The 22,132-nt window shown below is 35.7% G+C and overlaps 2 long non-coding RNA genes across 2 annotated transcripts; both read right to left on the minus strand.

The window, feature by feature from the left end:
- Positions 1–4,504: 4,504 nt before the first annotated feature.
- Positions 4,505–6,052, minus strand: LOC127160392 (uncharacterized). Its single transcript, XR_007826735.1, has 3 exons — positions 5,475–6,052; positions 5,070–5,108; positions 4,505–4,726 (listed from the first exon to the last, which is right to left on the minus strand). It is a non-coding gene; the product is annotated as an uncharacterized LOC127160392 (long non-coding RNA).
- Positions 6,053–12,818: 6,766 nt separating this feature from the next.
- LOC127160389 (uncharacterized) lies at positions 12,819–21,772 on the minus strand. Its single transcript, XR_007826733.1, has 3 exons — positions 21,709–21,772; positions 13,504–13,539; positions 12,819–12,933 (listed from the first exon to the last, which is right to left on the minus strand). It is a non-coding gene; the product is annotated as an uncharacterized LOC127160389 (long non-coding RNA).
- Positions 21,773–22,132: the final 360 nt, after the last annotated feature.

A 22,132-nucleotide genomic window follows, 5' to 3' on the forward strand; every position in this document is an offset into this window, starting at 1 on the left:
ATTGTGACAGACTGCCTTTCATTTTCTGTACAAATTCTACACTAAAACATCGTGAACACAGATAGAGACATGATTGTTCAGAAAAAGAATTTATTGAAATGTTCATGGTAACTCTGAAGAAATTTTAATAATGCATGTAGAAAAAAAGAGCAAACATTAAGTGTTAGAACGTATTTGAACAAACTTTATTTTTTATGAAAACTTCACAGTATAATGTATTTAAATGTAATATAAGTGTATTTTCTATAATGTACAATATAAATACGTTTTGTAAATACTTTTCTGTTTCCAGGCACATTTAATTTTTAACCTTTGAAATATCCGTGTTCGTCAGCTTTTTGGCCGATTCGTGTCTCTGTACCGTTGTTGAGCTAAGTGGAAGTTGGCGATCATCTGACCGCGGTCAGACGCTGTTGCTTTGGTTTGACTGTTAATTTTGGTTTTGTTAATTCGTTTGTTTCTTTGCCATTGAAGTGTGTGTGTTTTCTTGGATGCATGAACCTTACTCGTTTGTTCTTTAAGTATTTGTAAAATGTGTGATTGTGTGTGTTTGGCGTGAGTTAGTTTCATTGCGCTCAGCTATTTGTTTGCCGTGTGGTGTTGTGTCTGTCTAAATTTGTTGTGTAAGTGTTCCTTATTGTGTTGTGATATGAAGTGTTTGTAAGGGCTAAGAGCCTAGTAATGTTTTTGCCTTTTGGCTAAGTTGTTTTGTGGTTCCAGTAATAAGATTATTTGTTGTTTTGTATTCTTTGTTTTGGATTTAAATATTTGTATGTTATTTGTGGGTTAAATGTGTGGGTGGGATAACTTGTTTATTTGTAACTCACCTGTGATTGTGAGTGACTGTGTCTTAAGTGTATAATCAGATTTTTACTTGTTACAGGAGCTGAGTGCCTAAGGCAGTGGCGGATTTTTGGTGTTGGTGCTTCTTTCACGAGTGCTGGTTGCAGTGGTTGTGTCTGTGTGAGTGTGTGTATGTGTGTGTATGCGTGTGTCACAGGTAGAAGTGAAGGGTGTTTTGCTGTGGAGGCCGATTGCGCCCTTATGCCCTGCTGTCAAGCCTCGGTTCCTGTATTGAAACTTTTGGACGTCCTTGAGGACCCAGGTCGCCCATTATTGTATTTGTGAAGTGTGTTATCTAAGTGATTGTTGCCCTCAGTGATTTAACTTCTTTCTCTTTTTCTATATTTGTAATAATTCCCTCTTTTATTGTAATAAACGTGATCTTTGGTAGACCTGCGTCTCCTGCCAATTTATCGTGAGCTTACCGGTGTTGCCTAAAACAAAATTTAAATCATAAAGGTTCCCTGGACGAGACCCAGGGTGGCGTGCTACATCTTAATCTCTTAGTGCTCTGCCACATATATAAGGCCCGTGCTGGGCTATAATGAACATTTATCCCAGTACTTAAGTTTTTATTTAATGTTTGCAACAAAGAAATGTAGCCTACACCGTGTATCCTGCTCGTGAAGCTTGTTTAAGCATAAAGCTTAACTTACATGACCAGAGCTCTTTCTGGATCAGCGGTTGCGGGAAAGCAGGTTTAAATATTCTGATGTGATTGCGATTTCAAATGTTTTATAGACGTGGCGCAGTCATCATCATAGCAATAAGATTGTGTGTGTTTGAATCGAGATCGCGAACTTTTAATGAATAATCCATATGCGTCTATAATGTTACGCGCCCATTGCCCAGTCTAGGGTTGGGAGTGGGAGTAACAGATTAACTAAAGCATAAAGGAAGTTTAAACCAAAAAAAAGTAGAGGAATCACTCCAGTCCTCTGCCCCAGAAATGTATGACGAACACTTAAGTTGGCAAACTTAAACAATTTATTGAAATTAACAATAGATAAGGGAAGCAATAAATGTCTTCGGGAGAGGGCCTGGCCAAAACAACAAACAAAACAGAAGCTAACTAACAAGAGGAGGACTAAGTAACCTATTCAGGTAAAATAAAAAGAAATCAACAACAAATTCTTACCTTACTCCCTTGCTAACCAAAAACAGAGACAAAAGTTGAATACAAAATTAAATGGCACCCTCACCCTACAGCTTCCCACTTAAACATAAGGCAAGTAAACAAACAAACAAAAATATTACAATACCTTTTAATACCTTAACAAAAGAAGAAAAAGTAAATCAAAGCAGCCACTTAGCTTGATGTTTTAGTACCAATCTGCTTGCCAACAAGAATTCACTTCAGTGGTTATCAATCAACAGGTAAAAAGTTAAATTTTGCACCACAACAATCAAAGAATCACCAAGCAACAAGTCTGGAGCAGGGGAGAAGTGAACCACACTCCACATTGTTTCTTCTGCCCTTTTGTCTCGGTTGCATCTCTGCAGCACACTCTCGATGAGCACCACCTGTGGCCAATTACAGCTGCTAAGCAAGCAGAGTGAGAGAGGGGGAGAGAGAGAGAGAACACACGGAGAGAACACAACCGCACCCAAAAGGGGCGGGAAACCACACCTTAAGTATTAATATTAATACAAATACATCCTCAGGATGTAACAGTAGCCTGTATGTCATAATTTGTACCAGACCTCAAAAGTTACCCGGGCCCAGGCCCAGGCCCGGGCGGCCCCCCCGCTTCCGCGATCCATGGTAATAATATAAATGTCTGCTTTATTTTATGTACTTCCACAATAACAAAAAAACTTTACAATATTTTATTTTTTTTTTTTTTTTTTTTTTTTTTTGTAAAAATGCAGGGTGTGCTGTCGCAACTTATGTCTATAGACAGTTTGAAAGGTCTACTTTAATAAAACAATGGAAAACAAAATTGTGTTTATTTAATTCGTATAAATCCAACAAGAGGTAGTGTACAGTCTTTCCCATGTGAGTTCATTGTCTGTAGCCTACCATTGTGCTTACACCCAGACCCAGCGCAGCCTATTCCCACAGTATAAAGTCTGGATTTCAACCCAGAAGAACAACCCGATGTGCGGCTTGATTCAGCTAAAGATATAATTTAATAATATATAATAAATAATGTATAATTTATATATAACCAGACTAAGTATCAGGGCCACCCACGCATGTTAAACAAACATTAAAGCAATAAGCTCATTTGTTTTACCCACGAACAAAAATCTTAATTTACGTTTTTCCGTTTCTCAAACAAAACGAAATAATAATAATAATAATAAGCTATTATTATTATTATTATTATTATTATTATTATTATTTTTATTATTATTATAAAATATCTTTATTTCTTTCAGCTGGTATTTCGACATCAAACTTAAGTGTTCCAAATAAATATTCCAAGCCCAGAGTCAATTTTTCCGAAATGTTGATAATCTTAAATAAGATTTTATAATAAACATAATAATAATAACACGCCTAATAATAATAATAATAATAATAATAATAATAATAATAATAGTCTATTATTATTATTATTATTTCATTTTGTTTATGTCTATAGACATAAGATGCGACAGCGCACCCTGTATTTAAGCAATTTGTAACGTTTTTGTTGTTGTTGTTACTGTGGACGTACATAAAATAAAATATGTGAAAAAAATGTGTGGCAGCAATGCATCACCGTACTGTAAGAATCACGTCCCGTGGTTTACTGTGGTGCTTTGTGTCGCAAATGAAGAGAAACAAAAGTTAGAATTGCCTGTTATAAACTCACAGTTGCGAGTTATAAAGTCAGAATTGCAAAATATAAAGTCGCAATTGCGAGAAAAAAGTCAGAATTGCAAAATAAAAAGTCAGAATTCTCGCAATTGCGACTTTATATCGCACAATTCTGAGAATTTTTTTTATTATTATTATTTATTGGCGGAAACGGGCTTCCATAACATCTGCATGGGTACCAGAAGCAGCAAAAAAAAAAAAAAAAAAAAAAAAGGTGTGGCCCATAAAGTGTGGGCATGCTGTGGGTTGGGTGTGGGCACAGTGGGGATAGTGTGGGAATGCTGTGGGCTGGGTGGGGGCACCTGTGAATGGCCATTGTGGCCTTAACAAATAACAAAATTAGTTTGCTTTTACTTTGTACCTGCAAAATGCCACAATATTACTATTAATGCATATGCAGAATAACTGCACGCTGAAAGTAGAAGCAATAAGAGTCATACATTTCAAATACTTTCATTTATTCACAGCCACGTAAAAAAATTAAAAAAGCAGAAAATACTACTGTTTAAAAGTTTAGGGTCGGTAAGATTTGTCAGTGTTTTTGAAAGAGCTCTCTTATGCTTAACAATACTACATTTCTTATCATCAGCAGTCTTAAAAATTGTTGTGCTGCTTTATATTTTTGAGGAAACCATGATATATTTTTTCAGGATCCTTTAAATAATGCTTTTAAAAGAGCAGCATTTATTTTAAATAGGATTTTTGTGAAACAATGTAAAAAATTTTATCAACTTAACGCATCCTTGCTGAATAAAAATTATTTCTTAAACATTTCAAACGTAAAAATGTATTTCTTAGATTTAAAAAAAAAATAATTATAATAAAATACTGACCCCAAACTATTGAACAGTTGAAAGTATTAAATAATTTTATAGGACAGAGCAATGATCAATTATTACTAAATCAGAATGTTAAGTAGATCATAAATCAGTTCCCTAAGGGGCAACAGTAGATCTCTGCCTGAACCCTGTTCCTCTGCTCCTTCCACCATCCCAAGTGTCTTATACTGTGGAGGCATTTTAATAGATGTTTCCATTTCAGATGCTGTGGCCAGCCTACTTTTTGTTCCATCATCTAAGTGAGAAAGAAAAGAACAATTGAAATGTGTATATATATATATATATATATATATATATATATATATATATATATATATATATATATATATATAACCTAAATAATACAACATTGTCTCAGTGTTTTTTGTCAATACTACGAAAGTCAATTGCATGAACAATGACAAAAATAGTTGAAATGTTCTTCTAAATCTTTTTTTTTTTTTTTTTTTTTTTTTTAACAGAGTGAGTAAATGATGACAGAACTTTAATTTTTGGAGGAAGGTGCACTGTAAGAAATTACCAATGACTTTAACTTGATGCATGAATGTGCAGCTTTAAATAAACTTAAATGCACTTACATTACAAAAGATGCAGCGACCTGGTGGCTCTTTGTTTAGCTGAAGTCGACAAACCAAATGGAGAAAAAGAAAGAGAGAGAGAAAAAAATATTAGTGAAATATAACAATACAACTTAAAGGCCTGGTTTCACAGACAGGGCTTAGACTAAGTCAAGATTAGGCCATAGTTCAATTAGGACATTTAAGTACCTTTTTATAAATGTTTAAACATTATAAATGTTACAAACATTACTGGTGTCCATCTTGAAGGAAAACAAAGGCACTGATATATTTTAAGATCAGTCAGTGCAAGTTTCTTTGACCTGAAACAGCTTGGATTTACATTTTACTCTGGGACTAGGCTTAACCCTTGTCTGTGAAACCGGGGGAAAAAGTATTAAGGTTTTGACTACCTGACTCACTTACAGCAGTGGTGTCCTGAAGGACCAACATCCGACAGAGTTCAGCTCCAACCCGTCCACACGCCTGCTTGAAAGTCTGTGGTTCTCCTGAAGACCCTGATCAGCTGGTTCAGCTGTACATGATTGGGGCTGGAGCTAAACTTTGCACTCAAGACTAGATTGAAATCAGTACTCAAAAGAGAAATAAGACAAACATTATATTAATGGTATAAAACAAACAAACAAACAAATAAATATAAAAAACAAATAATTTTTTTTTTTACAATTTGTTTTTACTAAATTACTATTCAAGATGGCTGATACATATGACAGTGATAATCTTTATGGCTACATACTGATTCACGAGTTTTGTTTGAGAGGCACCCGAACTGTACTCTAACGAGTGTCTCTCTCTCTCTCTCTCTCTCTCTCTCTCTCTCGCCACAGCTTGTTTAAGACGCGACTCCTACAAAGATAGTATTGATATAATCGTATGATTTATCATTTTTAAGTAACAATGACATGACAGTAATATGGCTGTATCTTTGTAATAATCTTTTAGCAAATGTATATTGTTTGCGAAACTGTCCTAGCGTTAACAGTTTCCGGTCAGCGCAGATAATTTACCGATGTCTATCAGTTATAAACAGAAACATTAATAATATGTAACGAGATTTTATAAGCGTGTAGCCGAGGTATTGTATTGTGCTATATATAAATCCCCGTTTGTGTTGCTATTTAAGACTTTAAAACACAGATTAGCTCCTTCTTGCTATTATCAATTCATCGCGTAAACAGCAACAGAACACGACAATAATCCAAATTAACACCAAAATGGACATAAACTAACTTAATTCAGTGAATTTAAGTGCAATTTTGAAGGATATATTACCTCAGAGATTAGAAAACCGCTTTTCGACCATTATGACCGTACGTCGTTTAAGTGACGCACTTGTAATCAAATTTACCACTAAACGGGTGTAATTTAATTCCTTTTTATTAATTCACAACCATTTTGACGAATTTTAATAGAAAATTAAGAAATTAACCAAGAAATTTTAAATCTTACCTGACTGAGTTGAGTCTGGGCGGTACCAGTCGAAGTCTGCATGACCGCTCATTAACGATGCAGAGTTCCAGCAGTTCCAGTTCTCATTGGCTAGAATTAATCACGTGCTGAAGAGCTGACGCGCCATTGAATGTATTATATCATTACATATTTATTTTTCCTTTTAGAAATATTTAATAAAAGGTAACGTCACTAATCAATACCAGCAATAACAATGAATAAATTAACAAATCAATGATGTGATTATTCACATGATTTAACTGTCTCAAATAACTTAATTTTATTTAATGATAGCCTACAATGTATTTATTTACAAATATAAATACATTATTAAAACAAAAACTGTATATATATATACAGTTTTTGTTGTAATTTGGTTGGATTTTTGAACTACTTCAAAATGTTAATTTTAACAAAAAGGATCATGGAAATTGCATGTTATTTTTTTATTTATTACTGACCTGGTTATAAACTATATTTCACATACCAGCTGTTTATATATACTTAACAAGACACAATAATAATTGATTTTCCAGCAGCATCTGCATATTTAAAACCTTTTCAGAAGTAAATGTAAGATTCTCAAGAAAGCAATACAATGCATTAAGAGCCAGGGGGTGTAAACTTTTTGAAGTGGATGATCAGGGTAAACTGCAATTATATTATCTTTTGCAAGACATGTAAATATTTCTGTAGTCTGAAGTGCAATACTAAATGGAAAAACAAAATCTGTAAATAAAATATACGTAATAAATAGAATTTACACATCATCATTCTGTTCAAAAGTTTATACCCCCATTCCTCTTAATGCATTGTGTTGCCTTCTTAAACATCAGTAAATGTTTTCACCTTTTGTAATATTGTAGTTCTCAGTGTGAAAAGATGGATCTCAAAATCATACAGTCAGTTTTGGAAAGTGTTCAAAAAAGCAGATGATGCTGGAAAAACCAAATAATGTGCAGGAGCTGGAGGATTTTTCTGAAGAACAGCAGGCAGATGAACTGCTCAGGACAAACAAGGGACTCAGGAACAACTATAACAAAAGATAAAAACAGTCGTGGATCATCCAGGATTCGAAACACAGTATTAAGATTAAAGGGTATGTAAACATTTGAACGGGGTCATTTATATTTAAGGGGGCCCAGAGCAAGGCAGGCAAACCAAGGGCCCAAAAGGGCAAACCCACTGTGGGCCCGCATGGGCTCGGGGCCCCGAGCAAACCAAGCAATGGCCTGGGGCCCCAAGACAACGACTGGTTAAAAATAAAATGCAGCGACAAACTGTGTGAGCGCCCCATTGATAGTGAATGCAGTAAAGTGCAATGACACTGTTATCGGGATCCCCCTCAAGGGGCCCCCCCTCGCTGACAGCAGCCAGCCAACCACGCGATCTCTGCTGCCGGCAAAATACAAAACTTCCTCGGCAGTCATGAAGCGGAATTATGCTTTAGGAAGCCAAAAAAGAAAGAAGAGAAAGGAAGAGGAGGATAAGAAAAAACAAGACAGTGGTAAGTGATAAATTACACACATAAAATAGCTCTACTTGTCTTGTACAAATGGTGCAATTTTGCAGCAGGTAGGCTAGCAGAAATATGTTTATGTATGTTAGCTAAGCTACCTGCCTGACAGCAAATGCTGCTTGTAACGAACAGTTAGAGCAACTTTTTTTTTTTGAACGGACGGAATATGGTTACATACTGTAATATGTTTTTTAACGGGATAAGGAAGACGCAGATCTGTTCCAGAATCGCTGTTTATCATATTTAATGACATGACATTGCTATAGCTTTGTAATAGGTTTTGATGAAAGTGGCATAGCATGCTATACTAACTATTCCACTGTGATAATCTATTTAGGAAAACCACACAATAAATTCTGTGCATCAAACATTAGCTTGGGATGTTTTTAAGCATTGGTAGTCGACTCACAGCACTACTAATAATTAGTAAACATTTAATTATAATTTCATTGTTTGTTAACAGTAAAAAGTGTATTTATATAGCACATTTCATACACAATGGCAATTCAAAGTGCTTTACATAGAAGAAATTAAAATAATAAAAAGAAATAAGAATAATTAAAACAGTTTAGAAAAATAAAATAAAATACAGTACTGTACTGTACTGTATACTGTCAGTACAGTCGGACGAACAGCTGCACAGTGCTCATTCAGTAAATGCATAGCTAAAGACTAAAGATTAATTAACTGTCAATTTACCTTCTATTAATGATTGTTATTATTATAAAGTGTTACCATCTTTTCTTTCTCCCTCAAGGTGCTTTGCTTAAATTTCTCAGCCCTCAGGCTCTTCCTAAGGATACCTCCACTGATGAAGGTAGAGTGAATTTCTCTCACTGACCTGAGCTGAGCTGTTAAAAGTGACCTCTTTCAATATGCTAACAGTGAAATGGTAATTTCAGATTTTTTTTTAATTATTATTTTCCCAGCTACACCATCAACTTCATCCTCAACATCAACAGATGCATCACTTCTCATTGCTGATGTTTCCTCTTCAGCACAAGGTACCACAAGCTCTATAATTATAGCTGATATCCTGCACAGCCCAGAGTTTAAACTGATAAGTGTGTGCTGTCATATTGTTAGAAAAAAACAGTGCAAATCACTACTGAATTCCCATCAAACTGTGTAAATACTAGTCACTTTTGCCCATGGACATTTCAGAATTTTTTATATACAGTAGTGCCTGTCAAATTTCTAGGTGTCAGACACTCTGTGATGCATTCTGTACCTGAACAGATGGATTATATTAATAAAAAAAAACATTATTTTTCCCCAGCTACACCGTCAATAGCATCTCTCACAGTGGAAGATACTGCATCCAGAACAGAAACTGAGTCTGCACCACTTCCCAACACTGAGGTTACCTCTACAGCTCAAGGTACCACAAGCACTGTAATTATAGCTGATGACCCTGCACAGTGGCCAGCAGTCCTGACTGATAGTGTGCGCTGTCAAATTGTTAAAAAAAGGACCAGTGCAAGTCACAAACATTGTATTCCCCCAAAATTCTGAGAATCCACCTCGAAGATTTACAAATGACAATTACATGAGAAGCATGAAAAATGGGGAGAAAATTCTTCGATCATGGATGTTATATTCCATGAGCACAGACTCAGTGTTCTGTTTTGCCTGCACTGTTTTTGGGAAGCGTGACAATGCCTTAAGCGACTGTGGCTTCCGTACATGGAGGAACCTAGCTCATCATTTAAAAGAACACGAATATTCAAAGGGGCATTGTGACAATATGAGAAACTGGCATGAGCTGCAGAGGAGACTGCAAACCAATACAACCATAGATCAAAGACAACAAGACTTGATGCGGATCGAGATTGAGCATTGGAAAGGTGTCATAAGGAGAGTGATTGCCATAATTTGTCACTTAGCAGAACGCAACCAGGCTTTAAGAGGGACCACGAGTGAGTTGTATGACCCACACAATGGGAATTTTCTGGCACAAGTTGAACTGATGGCACAGTTCGATTCAAGAGACAAGAGTGCATTACTTGAGTGGAACTATTCAAAATGAAATAATTGCACTAATTGGAAACAAGGTACTGGAAGAGATTGTGAGAAGAGTACACAGAGCAAAGTATTACTCTGTTATTATGGATTGCACTCCTGATGTCAGTCATAAGGAACAGCTTTCCATTGTTCTGAGAATTGTCAATTGCGAACCATCTGTGTCCATTGCAGAACATTTCTTTGGATTTTTAGATGTTGAAGACACAACTGGTAAGGGCCTGACTGAAGTCCTGCTTTACCACCTGCAGAAACACAGCCTGAGTCTTTCTGACTGCCGTGGTCAGTCTTATGACAATGGCAGCAATATGATGGGCCATAAACAGGGTGTTCAGGCAAGAATTTTGCAATTGAACAGCAAAGCATTTTACATTCCATGCAGCAGTCATACACTTAACCTGGTTGTGGCAGATGCTGCCAAGTCCTCAGTGCTGTCCATCTCCTTCTTTGGTGTGTTGCAAAGACTCTATACCTTATTCAGTTCCTCTGTGCAACGCTGGACAGTTCTAAAGGAACATGTAAAGCAGCTCACTTTAAAACCTTTGTCAACAACAAGATGGGAAGCTCGGATTGACAGCGTGAAGGTGGTGCGATACCAGTTACCAGAGATCCTGGATGCATTGTCTGCACTCCAGACGTTTGCTATAGAGAAGGGAGACTCAGAGACCATGTCCACTGCTAAAAGCTTACATGGTGAGTTGAAGACCTGGTCTTTTCTGCTTTGCACAATGACCTGGTACAATGTTTTGTACCAAATCAATCATGTCAGCAAGCTGCTACAAAGTCCAAATGTTTCCATGGAAACACTTAGATCAGAAACAGAAGGAGTAAAAGACTACCTTGAAGACTTCAGGGAAAATGGGATTGCTTCCTGTCAAACTGATGCAAAAGACATTGCAGAAAATCTGGATATGGAAATGACCCTTCCTGAGAAAAGGCAGCGTAAAAAGAAAAGACAGTCTCCATATGAAGGTACAGACGAGACTCAGTCTACTCCAGACGAGACTTTTAGAAGAGACTTCTTTCTGCCCATGGTTGACACAGCCCTCAGAAGCCTAAGTGACAGGTTTTCAAGACTGAAGGGTGTTTATGACCTTTATGACTTTCTGTTCTCAAAGGAAAACATGAAGCAGACAATAAAGAATGGAAAGCTTCATGAACGATGCAAAAAATTGGAACAAACCCTCCATGACATTGATGCTGATGACTTGGCACTTGAGATCAATTCATCTCTCTACACTTTTCCAGACCATGTAGCCACTTCCCCATTTGACATGCTTAATTACATTTACAGTGAGAAGCTACTGGATTTGTACAGTAATTTAAGCATTGCTTTGCGTCTACTCCTGACTCTCCCTGTGTCAGTGGCCTCTGGTGAGAGGAGCTTTTCAGCTTTGAAGCTGATAAAAAATTACATGAGGTCCACCATGGGCCAAGAAAGGCTCACAGGACTGGCACTTATGTCAATTGAGCGGGATGTTCGCCAGTCTTTGGACATGGAGGACACTGTGATTGCCTTTGCAGAAAACAAGGCTCGCAAACAGCAGTTTTAGATAATTTGCACGTTTGAGAGAACTGAAAAATGTTAATGTGAGTATGTATGTGTGTGTGTGTTTTTAAGTATGTTGGATTTAGTTATTGTGCACTTTTTTAATGTATATTTGATTTTATGGTACAGTGGTGTTTTTTGCAAATGTTCAATTGTTGAAAATGTTCAAATTCTATGCACTTTATATGCAACAGCAGTATTTGCACTCTAAACATTGTTATATTTATGCACAGTATATGCAACAGCAGTATTTGCACTGTAAACCTTTTTTATTTATATAAAGTGTGAGTGAATTTAAACTGTATGGCTATGCTGTGGTTCCTTTGCGTGCGTGCGTGCGTGCGGGGGGCCTCCATGTCCATTTTGCTTGGGGCCCCCAAATTCCTTCAAACGGCCCTGGTTTTAAGTATGCACAGAAAAAAAAACGCATTGTGTTTTAATTACTGAAATTTATTCTTGGCCAAGCGAAATTGGTGATTTATATGAATAGGAAAAGTGAACTAGAGCAAGGGTGCAGTGATGATGTGGTTATGGCTTTTAGGTCTTTACTCAAAGCGAGAATACTGACTGACTTTAGTTTTTATTTCGCTATGAATGATCTTTCCACTTTTAAATTGAAATGCTGTAGCCATGATGTGTTATGTTCAATAGTTGATGATGATTTGTTTTTTTGCTTCTGAGTGGTTTTACACAAAAAACAAAAAAGGTTGCTTTGTGAAAATGTAATTTGATGTATTTTGGTCTTTTTGTGAATTAAAGTTTTTTTCAAAATCAAAATCTCTTTCTCTCTCTCTCTCTCTTTCTCTGTCTTATGATTAATGTAATTGCAGTCTGCTATTAACAACTCAAGTGTCATTATACTAGGTCTAAAATGATGTTTTGGAATTAGCAATGGAGGTGCTGGATGAGATGCGTAAGAAGTGAATCCTACTTACAATAGAGTTTTAAAGACAAAATCCGGATGAATGCATTAAAATGTATCATCTGATCAATGTCTTGAGTTGTGGTAACTGTAGTATAAGCTGAATAACTGACTTCGGTCCGTTTAATTTGCCTGTTGTCAATTATTCCTCACATATTTCATAAGTTTTCGGTCAATATTAATATGTTAATATATATATATATATATATATAACTATATTAATATTCACTCATTAATAACATGTTAAATGTGTGTTTGTGTGTATGAAGAGATGATCAAACTCACCTGATACTGTCAGTGTAACTGCATCACTCATTTGTGACCAGCGTGATCCTTCTGTCTCTGATCCTTTACAGGAGTATTTACCTGCGTCAGACTCAGTAACAGAACTGAATGCGTGTTCCTGTTGATCATGGTGAAAAATAAATGAACCTTCTTTAAACCAGTAGTAGCTCCAGCTAGTGACTCCTTCACCATATATGTCACATCTGAGAGTGACTGTGTCTCCTCTAAATACATGTTAATCAGGCTTAATGGTCACTTTGGGTTTTGGTCTTTCTGTACAATGACAACAATTCACAATTAAAATAATGAGATAATATAATAATATAATAATAAAATTAATTTTTATTTGTTTAAACTGTTTTTTTTTTTGTTGTTTTTTTTGCTAAACACACATGCTATATCAGGGTAGACTGAAGTATTGTTCTATATCTGTTATAGTCACTTATTTAGTTATTTAGTGAAACATTTTCAGTTTTATTCTTAGAGCAGTTCATTATTTTAGGAAATACATGTGCCGTATATTGACACTGCTATTGGTTCACTGTAATTTCTTCCTCTAGTCACAACACACAAATAACTTGTTAAAAAGATGTATTCATTATCAATAAAAATCATAACACCCTTTTCACAGCTAGTTTGTAACAGTGTAAAATCACTCATATGTGAATATGTGATGAAATTCACTCACCTTCAGTTTGTCCAGAGTGAATGACTGAAATCAGCACTAAAAACGCAAAAAGAAAATGTGAGCATTGAGCTGATATTGTGTATATTATATCAGCCATATGAAAGTATGTTCTTCTTATTTTGCTTGCAAAACACCGTAATGTTACTTCTAAATATTTCAGCTTCACAACACAGGTTTCTCGTAAGTTAAGTCATATTTTTTGGCTAATTTGTCTAGACCTTTTCATCCAACTTGTCTAGATTTTCAAGGGTCTGAAAACTGTGACAGTAATAAATATAAGTCATATTAAGATATTGTGTGGAGGACTGCATATGTGTCCAGATGAACACTGCAACATCTGTTTGATATTTTAGCGATTTCATCTTCATAGCAGAGAGACCTGTTTAGGGAACTTGACAGTCTGATCACAAGCAGAAACTCTTACAAACTGTGTACTAGATGGGACACTTTACCAGAAACATACATTATCTGTCCTTGACTTGTTTCAGGGAATAAAGGTTACACTTTATTTTGATAGCCCACTTTAGATATTCTACTTACTATAAGTAACTTTTGCAGCTACATGTCAACTAATTCTCATTAATTTGCAATTACATGTCTACTAACTCTCAGAGCAGACTGGTTAGGTTTAGGGTTAAGTTGACATATTTTTGCAATGTTTAGAGGAGTGTTAGAAGATAGTAAGCAGACAGTCTACTAATACTCTAATGACTAGTTGATATGCAGTTGCAAAGTTACTTACTGTTAGTAGAATGTCTAAAGTGGACTATCAAAATAAAGTGTTACCGGAATAAAAAGTATTTAATAAAAAAAAAAAAGTCTAAAATTGACTAATGGTTGATTTCTGTAAGTTGTTCTGTAAAGGAATATGTCATTCATTAGGTTCTTACATATTTTTTTCTTTATTGAAAACACTTTTGAAAATTATAAATCTTGTCCTTGTCCTCAGCCAAATTGGACCTACAGCTTTCATAGTTTTGTTATGCTAAAAACTGTTATTTAGAGAGAGAGAGAAAAAAAAAAGTGACATCATTTGACCGAGGTGAAGCTAACACTGATCAAGGGTGAGTTCTGTCATTGAACTGTATGATTTAATCTTGTTTTTGTATGTTTTTTTTGTTTTTTTTTTGAGGATGATGAGCTAAAGAGTCAGGTCCTGTAACAGTAAAACATTCCAGAACATAATAAAAATATTTAAAATCCAAAACGTCAAAAAAGGTTACAGAAATTCATTGATTGAATGTTAATGGTTTTATGCTAGCATGCAGGCTGAGAAATGGCAGTTTAAAATAGCCGACCATCAGGCCCTGTCACATTTCTATGTGACAGAGCCTGACAGTCCTGTTGTCATATGTCTTTCATCTGTAAACCCAAACGTTCAAAATACTTAGATTAAGTAAACTTAATTTTCAAAAAAGGTTCTACTAACTTAGATATTTTGAGTTCCTATGACTTTTTTTAGTTTTTGAGTTAATAAAACGTATTTGTTTTAATTAATCTGAACTACTTGTTGATGAATGAGGCGCCACTTAAATGTATAATTTTACTCAACATTAGTGCGAGCCACTGATGTGACTTTTGAGTTTATCAGGATTGATAAAATATATTACTCGACAAAGTTGCAAAGCAGTAGGTGGCGGTAACGAGCTTCAGAAGAAGTTCCCGTCTGGTGAAGGCGCCGGCGGGAATCGACTCTGAGGAAGACGCTGATTGAATCTACAGAAAGTTGGATCTGTGATCTTAACTTTTTGATGATAATCATCACGAGTCTCAAAGTAAGTGTTTAATATGTATTTTTAAATGTGTTTTAAGAGGGCTTTTGAAAAAAATGTGTCAGTTTGTAGTCTTTTTTATGGAGTAATTGTAGACTTGACATGGTATACTGTAAACACGGTTATATTCAGTGCAAGGAGGAATACTGCTATGAAACTGTATGCCGTTTTAAAGAGGAAATATGAATTAAACTTACATGACAGCGGTTGTACATCCATTAATGTGCTAACGAATAAACTTAAATACCACATAGTCGCCTGAAGGTCGTGTTATAAGTGTATGAAAGTGCAAATGGGCGACGACCCTGGTGAAAAAAACAGCATATGCTGGTAGGTATGTTTTGATGCTGGAATACTGGTTAGGTAGTTTTTGATGCTGGTTTAAGCTGGTCCTTTGCTGGTTTATGCTGGTCTTTAACTGGTTTAAGCTGGTCCTTTGCTGGTTTTTGCTGGGGGCATAAACCAGCTAAGGACCAGCATAAACCAGCAAAGGACCAGCTTAAACCAGCTAAAGACCAGCATAAACCAGCATCCCAGCATAAACCAGCATCCCAGCATCAAAACATACCTACCAGCATATGCTGTTTTTTTCACCAGGGGAGTGAACAGTCTTTACTTGAAAGAGCCATTTGAGGCAAAGCTGCTAGAAAAGAAACGTTTCATATAAAGTTACTCAAATGACGTTAAACGACGTCTATTTTAGTTTAGTCCAGTTAATGTATAATGTCTTTTTGTCTTGTGTTTACCAGAACAGAAGCGTATAACTTAGCAGCAACTTCTCCTCTATTTACTCTGTCATTTAGAAGGTGGGATTTCCATTACTAGACCGTTGCAGATTTACTGTACTGTACTGCATTACTGTACATTCACAGTAACAGGAGTGACACGTAAAAGTGGCACATCCATTTGTAAATTCAACTGAAAATGGTCTGTTTTGATGTTTGATACTGCAAATAGGTATTTCTTTGTTTAATTAATTTATCATTCTATATATTGCATGCTGGTTTGTAGTGCAGATATAGTTATACCATAGATTGCCTGTAGTAGCTGTTGAAGTCTCTCACATTTAAAAAAAAAAAAAAAAGTGCCATGTTGTAAAATTAGGATGGATATTTCCGTATGATATTGTGGCAGGTCTACATAGTAATGAACTCTACTATAAGTATAAGGAATTCAGATTGAAAGTTTTTGATGGAGGATTAAACTTTGACATTTTCTTTTCTTTCAGGTTAGGCACCAGCATGATTGTGTAAGTTGTGTAGTCTTATTTACTTCCTTATTTACTGTATGGAAAAAAATCCTGGAATGTTTTCCTCAAAAACCTTAATTTCTTTTTGACTGAGGAAAGAAAGACATTTACTTTTTGGATGACATGGAGGTGGGTAAATTATCAGGATTTTTTTGTATTATTTTTATAAAGTGAACTACTCTTTTAACAGTATCTTTTATTTCATGAATCTTTAAATTTTGCAATCTTCAAGTGATTAGCATATACTTACCTTTCTGCTGAACCAACAGTATTTAATTGAACAGATGCATGTATTAGGTCAGCCGGAGCCGGGAACACTTCCCATAACACCTGATGTACTCGTTCCAGAGGTGGCTCATCAGTGAGGAACTTGTCACCTAGACGGCTTTTGGACCCAGATGAGTCCTTTGCAATCTGACTTTGCTGCAACATGAAACTTTTGCATTATTGACACACTATTGTCCTATTTAAAACTGTAAAGTTGCTTTGAGAACCTGTTTTGTTAAAAAGTGCTGTATAAATAAACGTGATATATTAGACTTGATATTGGTTAGTTGGTTATTAATTTCTGTTTCTCTCTCTCATTTATTCAGGAGGAGTCTGATGAACCAGAGCTTGGAGATGTTCAGGGGATAGTTTGCCAGATCTCTTCCACGAGCATGCTATTATTACGGCTTCAAGTGGGGGTGCTTGAACCCCTGTAGAACCGGGCCTGGGCTTGGCTAAACACTCCAAACTGCAACACAGCTGACATCAGGGATTCTCATCTTTTGAATGAGTGACACTTGTCTGCACAATTAGTGTCTGCTCTAATTTTTTGGCATTATATATGCACCCAGCCTTATCACTAACAGCAGTTATTGAATGTAAACCTGTAAAAAGAAATAATTTAGTAAAATGTTTACATTTTGTACTTTTATTGTTGCTGCTGTCTAGTCCTTTTCAGTTTGAAGTCAGATATCCTTGTATACATTGCCTTTACAGGTTTGCCTTGATATAACACATTTACTTAACATTTACTTACTTGTTGTTAGTGATGAGGCTGGGCAATTAAAAAGCTTTTGTTTTAAAAGGTTAAAAAAGACTTATTTCATTTATCGAGATGTACCAAAGTACATCTACATTTGATATTTGTTAATATAATGCTTTTGCATTTTGAGGTTGTAAAAGTTTTGTGGTATTGTGGAAAATGTTTTTTTTTTTTTTTCAGTGTGTAGAAATTAATTTTCCACCATGGGCGTCGGAAGCAAAATAAATGTGGGTGGGTCCTCCCCCCCCCAAAAATTACTGGAGTATATGCCATTTTCTGTAGTATGGTGCCTTTTATTAGGCATATTGCCTCTATCCAGTAACATGACAACACCATAAAATACGGCTGTTAGAACATGTTTCCGGTGGCGTAAGCAGTAAAGCGAACAGCTAGTGTTTTTTAACGCAAACGACCCGAGTTCGCATCCGCCTGTTGCCGAAATCGATCTTTTGCTTTTTCACATCTCATTTTACATCGGAAAAGCATTTGTTTTCAATAAAAATAAAAATGAAGGAAGTAATCGGAAACTTTGAATAAAGTAACGGGTAGGCTTAGGTTTATCTGAGCAGAAGATACGCTCAGATGCTTTGTTTACTTTCCTGCGTGTAACGCCACGCCAGCAGAGGGAGCCCTCACCCATGCACTGACTGTTCCCGCTCCCTCTGCTGCTTCATGGGTTACTTCCTGTTTGGTGGCCATTTAAGGAGGCCTAAACCAAACAGGACTCCGCGAAGTATTGTTTTGCTGTGCGGACTCTACTAATTTTTTCTCTGATTTCATTGCCTTGTTTTTGTTATTTTCCACGGTTTTGTTTCTTGTCATAGTTTTGCCTTGTTTTTGCCATTGTTTTGTTGTGTTTCATTGCCATAGTTTTGCCTAGTTTCATAGCCTTGTTTATTTTGCTTCCTTGGACTGCTCACCTGGACTTTGACCCTCTGCCTGTTTATTTTGGATTTTGCTTTTGTCTTGCCCATGTGTTACTGTTTGTTTGGAGATCAACCCTGCCTGTCTTGGCCACGTTGTATTCATTAAAGATTGCATCTGGATCTATCACGCTTCTCACGAGTCATCGTTACACTGTGTTACAGGAGCGCCGCAGGCACGAATATTCAGCGATAGACAGCGATGCGGCCAGGACCGTGGCGCCCGCTTCCTTTGAAATATGTTTAATGATTGCGCCTGATGCGCCCGTGCCTGCTCCATCCACTCCTCCACCCCAGATGCTGCCTGTTCATACACGTGAGCATAAAGTTTGATCTATTAGTGCATTCGTCATGCGGAATGGATTTGACTGATGGCTCTCTAAAAAGTGAATTAGAGACGGTAAAAGTCGGTGGGTCCGATGTCATTGGTCCTCAAAAGTGGGTGGGTCCTGTCCCACCCGCATTCAATGGTTCAGACGCCCATGTTTTCCACAATAAACAATATATTGTTGTATTTTAAATATTCATTTTCACTGTGTTAAATGAAAAAGGTTAAGAAAATTCTGTTCAATAAGTCATTACTTAAGTTTTTTGAGTTACTTGTACTCAATGTTTTTAAGGCAATCGGTTGCCACAAAATTTTAAAGTTTTGAGCCACATGATTTTGAGTATTGTGTAATTAAAGTATTTGAGTTAACTGCTACTAAGTAATATTGAGTTAAGTAATACTCATTTTTTTGAGTTTATATAACTTAATTTTTAGAAGTATTGTTAACTTAATACAATGGCAGAAATTATTAAAAACTCATAATAATAAGTCATAATAACTTAAAATATTTGAGTAGACCCAATGAAAAAAATTTAAGTAAACTATAATCAAAAACTACAAGTAGTATGTAATAGAAATTTGTAACTTCTGAGAACATATTATTTAATTGCAATCGGTTGCCTTAATTTTTTTGAGTTCTGTTAACGTATTAGGTGGCATTGTTTATGCTTTACACCAGGGGTGCTCAACCCTAGTCCTGGAGATCGACTTTCCTGCAGAGTTCAGCTCCAACCCTGACCAAACACTCCTGAACTAGCTAATTAGGATCTCAAGGAGCGCTTGATAATTACAGACAGGTGAGTTTGATTAGGGTTGGAACTAAACTCTGCAGGAAAGTCGATCTCCAGGAACAGGGTTGGGCACCCCTGCTTAACACACTCTCTGCAGTTTGAAACACTGGATGAGCAATTACATAAGACATGTCAGTAAGTTGTACTGGAGGCTATATTATAAAATAGCCTACCTTTTGATGTCTGTTCATGTTCATTTTGTACTATAGTAGTAAAAAGAAATATATAATAGTTTTTCACGTGCCGCTTTAACTGAGGCGCTAAACTAAAGCTATCGTTCATGTCACATTAAGGAGTGCCAAAACCATATTTATTCTTTGAATTTCATTATGTTCATTAAGTTAATACTTTGTTTATTAAAAAGTAACAAAGCATTATTGTGAATACTGGACGGCAAGTGCGCTACAAATAATATGATGTTCCGCACTGACAGAACACAGCATATACACTAAAGATCTTGATAAGAAGAAGCCATAGTATCGATTATAAACCAGAATTGTTACTGAGATTGTTAATGTCCACACAGCTGACAGCTTTACCCATTGTAGTTTAAGTTGTACACAAAATAGACACTGTTTTTCCACGCTCTCACTTCACACGTCTCTGTCATTTTGATCTCTCTCATGCTGCACAATGGAGCTGCTTTCAGCAGTTGTGCTGTCAACGCTAAAGTCCGGCAGAGATGAGGACTGTCTGAAACACGTTTTTTCTCTAACACTTTGAATCGCATCATTTATTATGTCAACATAACAAACAATGTGATCGCAAAACAGTCAGGAAAAAACGCATTAAATGCACATTTTAAAATCATAACATGTACATTTATGTAGTTGCCACTGGCGACCTGAGCAAAAACTTCACTCGCAAATTAATATTTTTGGTCACAAATGCAACCGTTTTAGTCACAGTCTGGAGCCCTGATTAAGAGAAAGGCTGCAGTACCAGGGTCGGGACCTTCAAGGTTAGAAAAGGCCACATCACAGAATCACTTCATATTACAACAGGGTGATATCATGTTAATATCTACATTATTACCCAGGAAATTACATGCAATTTCTGTTATTACCATGTAATCTCCTAAGTAATAATGTAAATATTACCATAGTATTACCCTGTTATTACTGAGTCGTAATATGATGTGGTACCACAGTTACTTTACATTGAGTTAAATGTCTGTTGATTACATTTATATTGAATCAGTTGTCAGTTATATTCTAATGAATTAGGTCCTTATTATATGTCCTTGGCTGAAATTTACCATAGTCTAATATTACATTAACATTAAAATTATAAAAATAATTTAAAACAAGAATGTTTATCAAAACTTAAATAAAAAAACACATCATAATTTTTTCTGCATCAACGAAACGTCGGTCCCGTCACGCCACGGTCAGTCCTAAAAACTGTCCGGAAAAATTGATGAATTAATCTCTTTAACTGTGTAGATGAAGATGGGGGTATATATCCACTACTGTTTTTGTAAAAATAGTAAAGGTAGTTTTTTTGGACATGTGACCAGTAAGAAAATGATATTTGTATCAAATAAATTAATTAGGAAACCATTCTAACATACAAATTTGTCTGTGACAGGGCTGGACATTTTAGTGGTGAAATGCACATAAAAATGTATTTCATTCAATCATAAAAACATGCTGAAATGACATGATATGTGATTCTCATAGTTTAACATGTCCTCCATATGAATAAAATTCATTAACAATAAGATATTTTTTCCACCAAGATTTTCTTAAGTGGAAATGTATGTTTCTGGTAGAATGTCCCAGGTATTTAGTTACAAACTGAATATTTAGTTAAAGCATCTGTGCAAAACAAACCTGCAGAACTGATTCAACAAACACTATTATAAAGCAAAAAAAAAAAAAAAAAAAAAAAAAGATTGACTGAACAACACAATAAAGTACATTTCTCTTTCACAAACAGCACTAACTGCACACCTGCTCCCTCAAGCTCATTTTTCATATATCATAAACTACTGTAGAGCTGGATTTGAAAATCTGAGAACAGAAAATTCCAGATACACTAAATCACTTGATCCTATTCATAATTAAAAGCAATTATCATCCACTGAAATACAGAGAAAATAATACTCACAGAGCACAAGAGGAAGTTGACTGAGCTCCATACTGACTAAATAATGATAGACAGTGAAAGACACAGACTGTGTTAAAGCTTCAAGACTTCCTAATACCTACAGTCAGATCCAACAGACAAATGTCTCATGTGTTAGAGAAAATCTGATTACACTGATAATCTTCATAATGTGTTCAGAAAATGTTAAACTGACTAACGTGCAAGTTTTTGACAGATGTTGTCGTGATTCACTATCAAATTGAACAGCATCAGTTTTCCATTATGAGAAATAATATTCTTGTATGAACAAGGAAAAAGAAACAATACTTTGATAGATCTTTATTTTAATTATGGTATTAACTGTATTTAAAACTCTATGGAAGTAAAGAAGTAGAAACTAGTGATCAACTGCTGCTTTCACACTGGTTAATGTCACCGAAACAAA

This window comes from Labeo rohita, unplaced genomic scaffold (genome assembly GCF_022985175.1).
Source record: "Labeo rohita strain BAU-BD-2019 unplaced genomic scaffold, IGBB_LRoh.1.0 scaffold_342, whole genome shotgun sequence".
NCBI classification, from domain to species: Eukaryota; Metazoa; Chordata; class Actinopteri; order Cypriniformes; family Cyprinidae; genus Labeo; species Labeo rohita.